The sequence below is a fragment of the Malania oleifera genome, chromosome 6 (assembly GCF_029873635.1).
Source record: "Malania oleifera isolate guangnan ecotype guangnan chromosome 6, ASM2987363v1, whole genome shotgun sequence".
NCBI lineage: Eukaryota > Viridiplantae > Streptophyta > Magnoliopsida > Santalales > Ximeniaceae > Malania > Malania oleifera.
In genome coordinates, this window is record NC_080422.1 from 67,223,481 (window position 1) to 67,235,668 (window position 12,188).

Genomic DNA, 12,188 nt, shown 5'->3' on the forward strand with positions numbered 1-12,188 from the left:
TCTTGGTATCAGAGCCTAGGTCGAATTAGGCGAACCCTCTAAGTCCCAACATCTTCATTTTCATGCCGCCAAATTGATGTGCAATTTTCTCTACCAAAAACTTCCCATCTTCAAATAGATTAAACACAAAAGTTGTGGGGAATTTTCTTATCTTTCTTTTGATACCAAGATCAACCTATTTGGAGTTCTTTAGAAAAAAGTTATGCTTCAAATACTGAAGAGCGTTCGCGGGTGAAATTGCCCATCCATTAGCAGCTTGTAGGATTTCAGTATTGTCTAAAACCGTCAATGGATTAGCCTTGTATAGCTTACCCAGATTTTGACTTTTGGCTATTTGGAACTTAGTTAGGTTAGGTTTACACTTGACCCTACTTTGTGTAACTAAACACCATTCCAAAAGACCGCCCTAGTGTTGTCGGAATCCTTCCCCAATCCCTAAGATGTCTACTCAAGTCGAGAATACTTATCTAGGTCATAGAACTAATGTTGATAGAGAAACCTCAATAGATGAGCTTCAAGATCAAGTATGTGACTTGAATCAAGGGCTAATTGAGACCCACTAAAGACCATATAGGTTGGAAGTCCATCTAGTCCATAACCCACCTTAGGACAGTTTAAAGCCGCACATTGAGCGAGGTAATGATGATGAGCAACCTAGAGAACTTAAGGAGGATCAAGTATATGTTCCTGAAATTGTACCTAGTGAGGATGAGTTGTTAAGTGAGCCAGATATGACTAGTCCCAATGATCAAGAGGATTGGCATCGCACTTCTATTTTCCATACTTACATTAAGTGTGGGAGTAAAAGTTGCAAAATGATCATAGATGGGGGAAATTGCATGAATGTAATTTCAAAATCAGTTTCATAAAAATTGAATTTGAAAGTTGAGACACACCCACAACCATATAAGGTAGCTTGGGTTGATGTCACTACCATGCCCGTGATCCATAGATGTCTAATTCCCATTAAGATTGGTGATTATAAGGACAATATTTGGTGTGATGTCCTTCCCATGAACGTTGCCCATATTTTTTTAGGATGACCGTGGTTGTATGATTTGGATGTCTCAGATAACGGACATACCAGCACTTAATCATTTAGGTGTAATGGCAAACGAATTATTTTGAGTCCACTAGAGCCGAAATGTGAGAAAAAGAATAAGGAAAAGACACAAACTAGTGGAGAATAATTGAATATCATAAGTAAAAATAAATTTGAGTCGTAGAGTCAAGATACTCAGGCAGTGAATGTGGTTATTTTTAAGGAGACTGAAGCACCCGTTCTTGGAGCATAAGACACAACTAGTAGTATCACCTATACTTTCCAAATTTGAGAATGTTATCTCTAAGCCACCTAGTATAGTAGTGTCACCTATACTGCCTCTACTTTGCTTGAGTCTACTGATATTCCTTTCTTGGACACCATATGTCCTAGAAATGCAGCCTGTTCTAGCCAGAATTTGCATTTATTGAATTTAGCAAATAACATCTTCTCTCTGAGTACCTGAAGTACTACCTTGAAATGAGTCTCATGTTCTGTAGATTTCCTTAAATAAATCAGGATGTCATCAATGAACACCACCACAAACTAGTCTAAGTATGCGTGGAACACCCTATTCATCAGGTCCATAAATGTTGTAGGTGCATTCGTTAAACTAAAGAGCATAACCAAAAAATCATAATGGCCATACTGGGTTTGAAAGGTTGTCTTTGACACGTCCTCTAACTTCACTTTCAACTGATGATACCCGGATCGCAGATCGATCTTAGAGAAAACCTGAGTACCCTTCAACTGGTCAAAAAGGTCGTCAATATGCGGTAATGGGTATTTATTCTTTACGATTACCTTGTTAATCTCCCTGTAGTCGATGCACATCCTCATCGAACCATCTTTCTTCTTCACGAACAATACCGGCGCTCCCCAGGGTGATACGCTCGGTCTGATAAAACCATTATCCAAAAGTTCCTGGAGTTGCTCCTTTAGCTCTTTTGGTTCAGTCGGAGTCATTCGGTACAGAACCTTGGAAATTAGCGCCATCCCTGGAGTCAAGTCAAAGGTGAACTCTACTTCATGGTCAAGAGGTAATCCCTGTAAGTCCTCCAGAAACAATTCCAAGAACTCCCTTATCACTGGGATATCCTCCATTTTTTGTCCTTCCTTTAGTGCTTCTTTCACATATGCAAGGTACCCCTGACAGCCCTTTTGGAGAAATCTCCGTGCCTAAATCGCCAAAAGGATCTGTGGTGCAGAGCGCACACACGACCCTATAAATCTAAACTCCTGCTCCCTTTAAGGTCTAAATACTACCTCATTCCTATAACAGTCTATGCTTGTGTAACTGGATGCTAGCCAATCCAACCCTAGAATAACGTCAAATCCATGCATATCGAATATGATTAGACTAGCAGGCAGCTTTCTCCCCTAAATCTCCACTGGATAGTCCCTAACCACTTTACTGCATACAACAACTGACCTTGCCGGCGTGGCCACACTTAACTCAACTTCTAATGGTTGTGTCTCTATTTCACATACTTTAACAAACCTCCTAGATACAAATGAGTGGGTTGCACCTGAATCAACAAGCATAACAACTTTATGTGAAAACACATAAATGAAACCTGTAACAACATCTCCTGTGTGCTTGGCGTCACCCGGCGTCATAAAATACACCCGTGTCTAGGTTGTATTCCCCTGGTGACCCCCTCGATGTGCTTGGTTCCCTTTCCCATACTGCTATAACTGAGGTGGGTACTTTAGCGTCGCACGACAGTCCCGCACCTGATGCCCTGCTGCTCCACATCGGTAGCAAACAACTCTTCTAACGCTACACTCGCCTAGATGATTCTTATTGCATATGGGATAAGTGGCACTCAGAGAGCTCCCCTAAGAGGCTCGAGATCCTGACTCCTGTCCCTGACTCGTAAAATTACTAGGCCTCTTCCATGTACTTTGACTAGAGCTAAATTGAGACCCATGAGATAAGGGCCTCTTCTTCTGGTTTGTCTCTCTCTCCTCTTCCTGAATACTAGCCTCTACCACCATAGCCTGTCCACCAACTCAGTAAAGCTCTGGACTAATAACGCCGCCACCTGCACATGTATTGTATGTCTCAGCCCTCTCTCAAACACCCGAGTCTTCTTAGGCTCATTTGGGACCATATGTGGAGCAATTTGGGATAGCTCCACAAATCGAGCCGCATATTGTTGAACGGTCATGGATCCCTAGGTTAGGCATAAGAACTCCTCTACCTTTATCTCCCGAGTGGAAATAGGGAAATATCAGCTGAATAAGATCTCCCTGAAACAGCTCTAGGTAACACATACATACCCTGGATGCTACTTCTCCACCAGCCTAGCCGATCTCCACCACCTTTTTGCCTCCCCCAATAGTATGAAGGTGGCAAATCGGACCTTCTACTCCTCTGTGCATTCTAGCACATCCAACAATTTCTCAATCTCCTAAATCTAGTCTTCCACCGCAATCGAGTTTGGTCCTACCGAGAACGTCGGCAGATTCATCTAAGAAAACTGTTGGAATGTGTAGCCTCTATTAGCCACTGGTTGACTCCATTCTTGAGAATCCCTCCTAGATTCTTTCCTAGCCTACCGTGCTTTACTGCGCAGCATTATCTAAGCCTCAACATCATCATCGTTGGAGGTATTTACATGATTGTCCCCTCCTGTCATAACTTCCTTTCCCCTGGGATTCATCCTGAAGATTGGATAGAACACGACTTAGAAATTCCACATTTATCCCCGTCAATGCAAATATGGAATGACTAAATAACATAACATATGAATTTGCAGTTAAAGGAAAATCATTTATACACTTCAACTACAGAACTACCAATGTAATGACCTGCTTTTTTTTTTTCCTCACACACATAAATATCATTCTTAATAATAACCCTGATACCAATATAGCAAAATCAACTTGAACCCGTGGGTGACGGGGATACATTTATCATATGCAGCAAACACCTAAGCAGCGAAAAATATAAATTACATCCATAACAAATAGTACTAGAGTTTTACTACATTCCATGACATTTCTTTAAATATAAATATACAATCCTCCAAAAGAACAAAAGGAAAAACTAGGATCATAATCCAAAAACCATATGACCCTAGCTTAGTAACTCACCCTCCTACCGAGGTAGTATGAACTGCCTCTATTGATGTGGAACTCAGTCCGCCTATCTATCTGGATTCCCTGAAACGTTTTGTAAGCTGGGGTGAGACACCTTTCAATAAAAGAAATAAACTAATATCGGTTGTGTGGCGATATGAGTATATTCGTACTATAATAAATAAAAAATACATAATACTTGTCTAGATAAAAACTAGTGATATAATACTGGATAAAACATACATAATCATGATCATGTTAAATCATACTGAATTACAATTATAATAAAATCATCTACTATAACTGATAATACTAAATTATTACCTAGGATGGATAGCTAACTGATGTCATGTATTACCTCCCATGATTGGGTTGTGTAACCCGAAGACGGGACCTGACAATAGCTGGCTGACCACTACCAAGTGAAATGTGTCTATAAGTACGATGGGCCCGCCCCACTCTGGTCCAGACTATCAGGGGGACGTCTACAACACTACACTGAAGCCACATCGACTATCCACCTCCTACACTCTTTACTGGCAAGTGTGGTAGCACTAGTCTAAACTAAACTCAATAGTTACGGTACTGAGCCCTAAATACTGATCTGAACTAAACCATCTGGGTTCTGATAGCATATAATATGTTTACATATACTGATTTAACATGAAACTAGATTGATAGCATTTTTTTCTGAATTCTGACATATCATACATAATCATGGCCTTGCACCGAATAACATACATAATTACGACCTTGCACCGGCTATCAATCACGACCTTGTGCCGAGGATATTATAAAATACTGAACTAAAATTTATATTGTTTATCATAAAATTCTAAAACCATAATTTCCTGTATTATTTATGGTTTTCTTGAAAAACTATTGTAAACATGCTTTTACTGAAAATTTGACATAACATAATATTCGTAAAATGATACTTATGCCACACAAATTTAAATAGTATTGAAACTGAATATCTAAGCTGAATATATTTCTATTTAAACATTTTAAAACCGTTTTCCTGTTCAATAACAGTATTCCCAAATATTATGATATAACATATATAATTACTATAAATACATGCTGTTTAAAAATAATAATTTTTCATAAATATAAACTGACTTAATTTATCCTCTTACTTGGCTACTGAAAAGCCCATGAATTTAACTAAATCTACATCTGTGGTGTTCCCAGCTCAACACCCTAAAATTCACATTTTTCCCGAAAACTTCAATATTATCTTACCCTACATATTTTCTTTAGTTTAGAAACACCAAAAACCTAATAAAACTTAAATTAACTAACTTACCCAAATTTTGGGATGATTCCCAAACTTCCCAAATCGAATTTTTGCTTTAGTTATGCTATAGAGAATCTCCCCAGGATCATCGTGGTAGCTTTTGAAAGTCAAATCGGGAAGAAGCGGAGCCGGAAACATAGAGAGAAGTGAGAGAAACCGTGTAGAAAGAGAAAGAAATTGATAAAAAATGAAATTATTTTCGCTAAAATCGGTATTGGGGCTATATGTAGAGTGCTATCCACGTGGCCCTATCGACAAGACACGTCACCTCGTCGACGAGTCAATGATGAGAGTTTGTTGACGAACACCTTATCCTCGTTGACGAGTTTCAGGCTTTTGAAAACAATCATCTTGGTAATTTCTCGTTGAAGAGACACACGTCCCCATCGACGAGCCCAAGAGCCCTGCTCGTCGACAAACACTTCTACACTTGTCGACGAGACCCTACTGAAACCCCTTTTTAAAAATTTCCTTTCTTTCCTCTCCTTTCATTGTCTAATTGATATAATTCATTAGGTCTCTACAGCCAAGAGACGGGTCCCTAATCATAACGCTGACACTACATACATACTTTTCCATCCTATCATTCCCAACCTAAATTTTCGAGCCCCAGTCCTTCAATCTAGAACCAAAACCATCGATGGATTTACTATGATTTTTTTGAAATCGTCATTCTAGGAAAAGCATAGAAGACCATCAAAAGATCATCGTCCTAGAACTCCCAAACTAAAGTCCAACCTAACTTACCCATTCTTATCCTTAACTTATCTCAACCTATACTCTAGTAATTATCACTGACAAAGTCTGCATAACCTTCCAAACCTAGGCTCTGATACCATCCGTAACACCCTGACTCGCCACGTGGGCTCGAGGTGCTACTAAAGTGACATCTGCGTACCTGATATGATAATCGTTTAACAATAATACAGCAGAAGTAATGAAACATTCTCCACACATACATTACCGGTGTAGAGACCCGAAGAAATTATAATAATTAAATAATAAGCGAAAGAAAAGAGAAAGGTAAATTGTAATTTGGAATTCAAACAGGGTCTCGTCGACGAACACAACACGTTCATCGATAAACACACTTGATGGGATCATCGATGGGGACACATGTCTCGTCGACGAGAAGATACCGAAAGACTATTTTCAGCTCTGAATTTCGTCAACGAGGAATAAGCATTCGTTGACGAACTCCCTTCGTGGCCTCGTCGACAAAGTGATGTGGCTCGTCAATGAGGGCAGGAGTATAACTAGCCCTAAACTTGGATTAAGTGCAGATTTTTAAGCCAAAACATTTTTGCTCTCTCTCTCTCTCCTATTCGTCCCCTCTCCCTTCTCTCTAAGATTTTGGGTCCATTCTTTGCCGCATCGACGATCCGAAGCCGCCACACTACTCTTGAGGAAGTTCTCTTCAAGTCTGTCGAAGTAGATCGTTGGTGGGGCTAACTTGGACTCCATCCCAAGTTAATAGTAAGACTTTTTATTTAGTATTTAGCTTTCCTATAGTTATAGAAAATGTAGTACTTGAAAAAATACTGAAGTTTTATTCAGGGCAATGCTATTTTCAAGGTGTTAAATAGGGAACCATGCGGGTGTAGGACCAGTGGTTTTAGGGGCTTTCTAGTAGTTAGGTAAGGGAGTAAACTAGAGTAGTGATTTTTAATGAAAATTGTTATTATTTAATAGCAGATTTATTTTCAGGAAACATGTATTATGTATGAATATGTTTGGGAAAATACTGTTGTTACACAGAAGTATATTTTTAGTATGAAATGTCAAGAAATGTGATTTCATAACAAAATTCATGATTTTATTCAATTTGTGGCCATGAATATTATTTTATGCATATTGTATTATGTTAAGTCAATTTTATGGAAAAAACATGTTTATAGTTATTTTTAGGAATGATATGATAAAATAGGAAATTATGATTTTAGAATATATGATAAACAATACTTATGCTCAGTTCAGTATTTATGATATATTAGGCACAATGCTGTGATTGATAGTCGGCGCAAGGTTACAGTCATGCATGTTATTCGATGCAAGGTCGCAGTTATGAATGTATTCGACACAAGGCCGTAATTATTTATGTTATTATATAATTTAGAAAATGCTATCAATTTATTTATGTTCAAATAGTATATTATCATGTACTATATGTTATTAGGAGCACGGTACTATAGCTATACAATTTAGTTCAGTTCAGACTTGTGCTAACTGCCCCTCTAGTAGAGGGGGTGGGAGATAGATAGTCTATGTGGCTTTTAGTGTAGAGTTGTAGACGTCCACCTGACAGTTTGGACCAGCGTGTGGCGGGCCCATCGTACTTATAGACATTCTTAACTCGGCAGTGGTCGACCAGCCATTGTTAGGTCCCGCCTTCGAGTTGCACAACCCATCATGGGGGGTAACACATGACATCAACTAGCTATTCATCTTGGATAAATTTTAGAATTACTAGTTATATCAGATGATTTAATGACAGTGAAATACAATATGATTTAGTATTATTATGAAGTGGTACATTTATTCAATTACGATATTATCAGTGTTTCTAGGCATGTAACATGTACTGTATATTTATTATAGCACACAAATATTCATGTTACCACGCAACTGTATTTAGTTTATTTCCCTTACTGAGAGGTGTCTCACCCCAACTTAAACCATTTCAAGGAACCTAGAGAGACAGGCGGACCGAGCCTATTGTTGAGGCAGTTTTTACTACCTCGCTAGGAGGGTGAGTTTTTGAGCTAGGGTCAGTAGGTCTTTGTTGTAAGATCCTAAATTTATCTTTTGGTATTTTGAAGATTGTGTATATACAGTATATGGTGGAATGTAGTTAACTCTAATATATTGTATTCTATGGTTGAAATTTATGTTTACTACTGCCTAGGTTTCCACTGTGTATGACAGGTGTGCCCCGTTCCGACGGGTTCGGGTTGACTTTGTTATGTCTTAAGTTAATGGTATTTAATATGTTTGATTATGTAGTAAAATAGGCAGGTTGTTACAACTGGAGTTCTAAGTTTGTTCATACATAAAGGTTTCCATGCATCCATATTACAATCCGACCAAAACTAGACAACTAGTTTGGTCCATACGACAATAATACAAGCCTTGAGCTTGACAACATAACTTACATACACCAGAGTTCTTACAGACACTCTCAAAAAAGGAACTAATCTAACTTTCATCCCCTGATCCTACTAAGCACGATACCTGTAGTTTCCTGAAAAGATGATTTGTATATTAGGGTGAGACACTTCTCACTAAGGGTGATCAATTTAATATCATTGTGTGGCCAACATGCTTTTAGTGCTTACAGAAAACATTTATTCTTCATATAATCGAAAATAGTTGTCTTAACATCATACATATATATACAGTTGGAAATACTTGTTTCGTTTTCCTGACATAAACACTTCATTCAATTCATAACATCATATTTACATAAATGTACAGATATGCATAAAATACACCTCTGGGACTAATGCCATGTATAAACCCCCGTGGTCAGGGTTGTGTTGCCCGAAGGCTAGACTAAGCCTGGGGTGATCAACCTAGATAAAGTCAACATTCATCCACATCATAACTCTGACTACGTAGGCATCCGTAATGTACTTGTGTGCCCCAATTGCCCTACCGTGTCTTGGAAGTTCGGCCTTTCAGGTATGGTATACCCTCTACCAAGGCTAATCGATATAGACCATCACACCACTCTCGCAGTACAGTGTGGCACACATGTTCACATATATAAATCCTAGCAACGGTACCGCGCTCATGACATAATGATCCATCAGGGTTCCTAACCATATCGGGTAATTTAAGTAATAAAACCATATTTCATAATCATTTCATATAAAACTTGACATGTAACTTTCGGCCCTCGACTGTCATATCATACCCAACTCACAACCATTAAACATAACCTGGCCCTCACGGCTGTAAACATCATCATTTATTTTCACAAGCAGTTCTAGTATATTTTGCAAACAGTTCAGTATTTCCCAAACATTCATCATTTCAGTTATAACATAATACATACATACTATTCACCTGCCACACAATCTCCTGTACTTTAAACATAACCCGTAGGCAACCATGAAAACATAGTATTTATGGTTTAAAAACATAAAACCGGCCTTCCCACCGTTCATTGTACTTAAAGTAGGATACCATATATCATAGGTTTGAAAAATGACCTTTTGAAACATAAATACACTTACTCCATAAACATTTTGTACGATTCAAAATCATTAAAAAACTGACTTAACTAGATCCCCTTACCTATTTTCTGAAAAACAACCTGAGACGCTCGAAAATCGAACCCTAACTTTTTCTTGAGTTCGAGAATCTGCTCTACTAGAATTGTAGATATTCACCCCTGATCCTCGTAATAACTTCTGATCGTTGAAACGGACATCGATCAACGAAAGATTGAAGTGAGAAAGAGAGAGAGATGAAAAAATACATAACTCTTAAGTAACTAAAATATCTCCTCCAAGATATTTATTATTATATTTATTTATTTATTATTTTATTTTATTTTTTATTTTTTTTGTTCGGATTACTACATTTTTTTAATTCAGGAGTTCAGATTTCCTCAAGCTTACCTTAGTCGTCGAAATAAGTTATTTTAAAAAGTCTTGATTAGTAGTTGTATGAAATTGAAATTGAATATATAGCACATACATGACTAAGGTAACTAGGAACCAAGGTCATTTTGGCAACGTTGAAGAGGCAACTTCTCTTTATAGGTTGCCTTTCCCATAGGGGTGACAAAACGGGTCAAAATCTGATGGATGACCCGTCACTTGCCCGTTTAAATTGAATTTGAGTTTAATATAAAATGACTCGTTTGTAAATGGCTCAACTTGAATCCAACCTGTTTAATAAACGGGTTGGGCGGGTTCGAGTCGGACACTTGCTAGGTGACCCGTATATCTTAATATATATATATAATATAAAACCTCACCCTACCCTCTCCCACTCCCTCTCCCTCGGTTGGTAGTCACTCAGTCCCTTGTTGTTTTTTGTCCCACATTGGTAGAATACTTCCACATTAGTATAAAAGGTTGTTTTGAATTTTTTATATTATTTGTCCCACATTGGAGAGAAGTGTTTTTTAGACTTGAGGTTGAAGTTATATAAAGAGCTCAACTCTTCATTTGTAAAACACACCTCAAAGTTGTACTTTGTCAAGAAGTAGTGGATTGATCATCGGTGCCCGAGGACGTAGGTAATTCGATACTGAACCTCGTAAATTTCTTGTCTTATTCTTTTTATTGCTTTATTATTAGTTTCTGTATTGCTTTAATTTCTTATATATTCAATAGTAATAGTTGTAGTATTGGTGTTTGACACAAGTGGGGTGCCCGACACAACAATTGGTATCAGAGCTAGGTTGAATAGTGTTGATACAAAGGTGTTCCTCTGTTAGGATCCTTGATTCCACGTATGATGCCTAAGAAAGACCTTGTCTAAATGAGTGCTCAAAGACCATTACGGCTCAGTCGCTCCCTGGAGGTCGGCTTGGCCAAAGTGGAATTTCATAGGATAAAATAGAGTAGACACAGTTGGTACGTACTATTCATCCTAAGCCTTTTGCTTTGTTGGTTGCTATTGAATATATAGAAGATGGCAGAAACTAGTGCAGCAGTAGAAGAAACTTTGTCCACACGAACTCCAACCCCTTCAGCTTCGACATCATCATCGAAGACGATAGCTAATGCTTGGTTTGAGGTGGAGAAATTTGATGGTACCAATAATTTTGGTATGTGGCAACATGAGGTGATGAACATCTTGTATCAACAAGAACTAGATATTGCTTTGGATAATAAACCGGTAGATATGGGTGACAGAGATTGGGAAAAGATCAATCGTTAGGCATGTGGTACGATACGTTTGTGTCTCGCCAAAAATTAGAAATATTGTGTTATGACGGAAACATCTACAAAGAAATTGTGGAAGACATTGGAAGATGCATTTATGACCAAGAGTCTAGAAAATCGACTCTATTTGAAAAAGAAATTGTTTCGCTTCCAGTATCAACTAGGTATTTCGATTAATGACCATATAAATGCTTTCAATAAAATTTTGGCCGATTTGTTAAATTTGGATGAAAAGGTGAAAGATGAGGATAAAGCCATATTGTTACTGAATTCTCTCCCTGATGAGTATGAACATTTGACCACCACTTTATTGTATGGGAACGATAAAGTTACTTATGATGCTGTTTGTATTGCATTGATTAGTACTGAATGCAGAAAGAAGGATTAGAAGGTCCATAAGGAAACAGTAGAAGCACTAACAATAAGGGGACGTTCTCAGAGTTGTATGCCTGGAAGGAAGAGTAAATCTCATGGGAGGAGTAAATCTCGTAGGAGACCTGCTAAAGATGAATGCGCCTTTTTTCATGAGAGAGGGCATTGGAAGAAAGATTGCCCTAAATTACAGTAGAAGAATAAGGGCAAAGCACATTCTAATATAGCCAATGATAATGGAAGTGAGTCAGATTTTTCTCTTGTTGGAACATCTTCGTCACATTATTTTGGTGAGTGGATTTTGGATTCTGGTTGTTCCTATCACATGTGTCCCAATAGGGAATGATTTTCTAATTTTGAAGAATTATATGGTGGGGTTGTTTTTATGGGAAATGGTAATACTTGTAAAACAATTGGAATAGGATCAATACAGTTGAAATGTCAAGATGGAACTATTAAGACCTTGACTGATGTTAGGTATGTT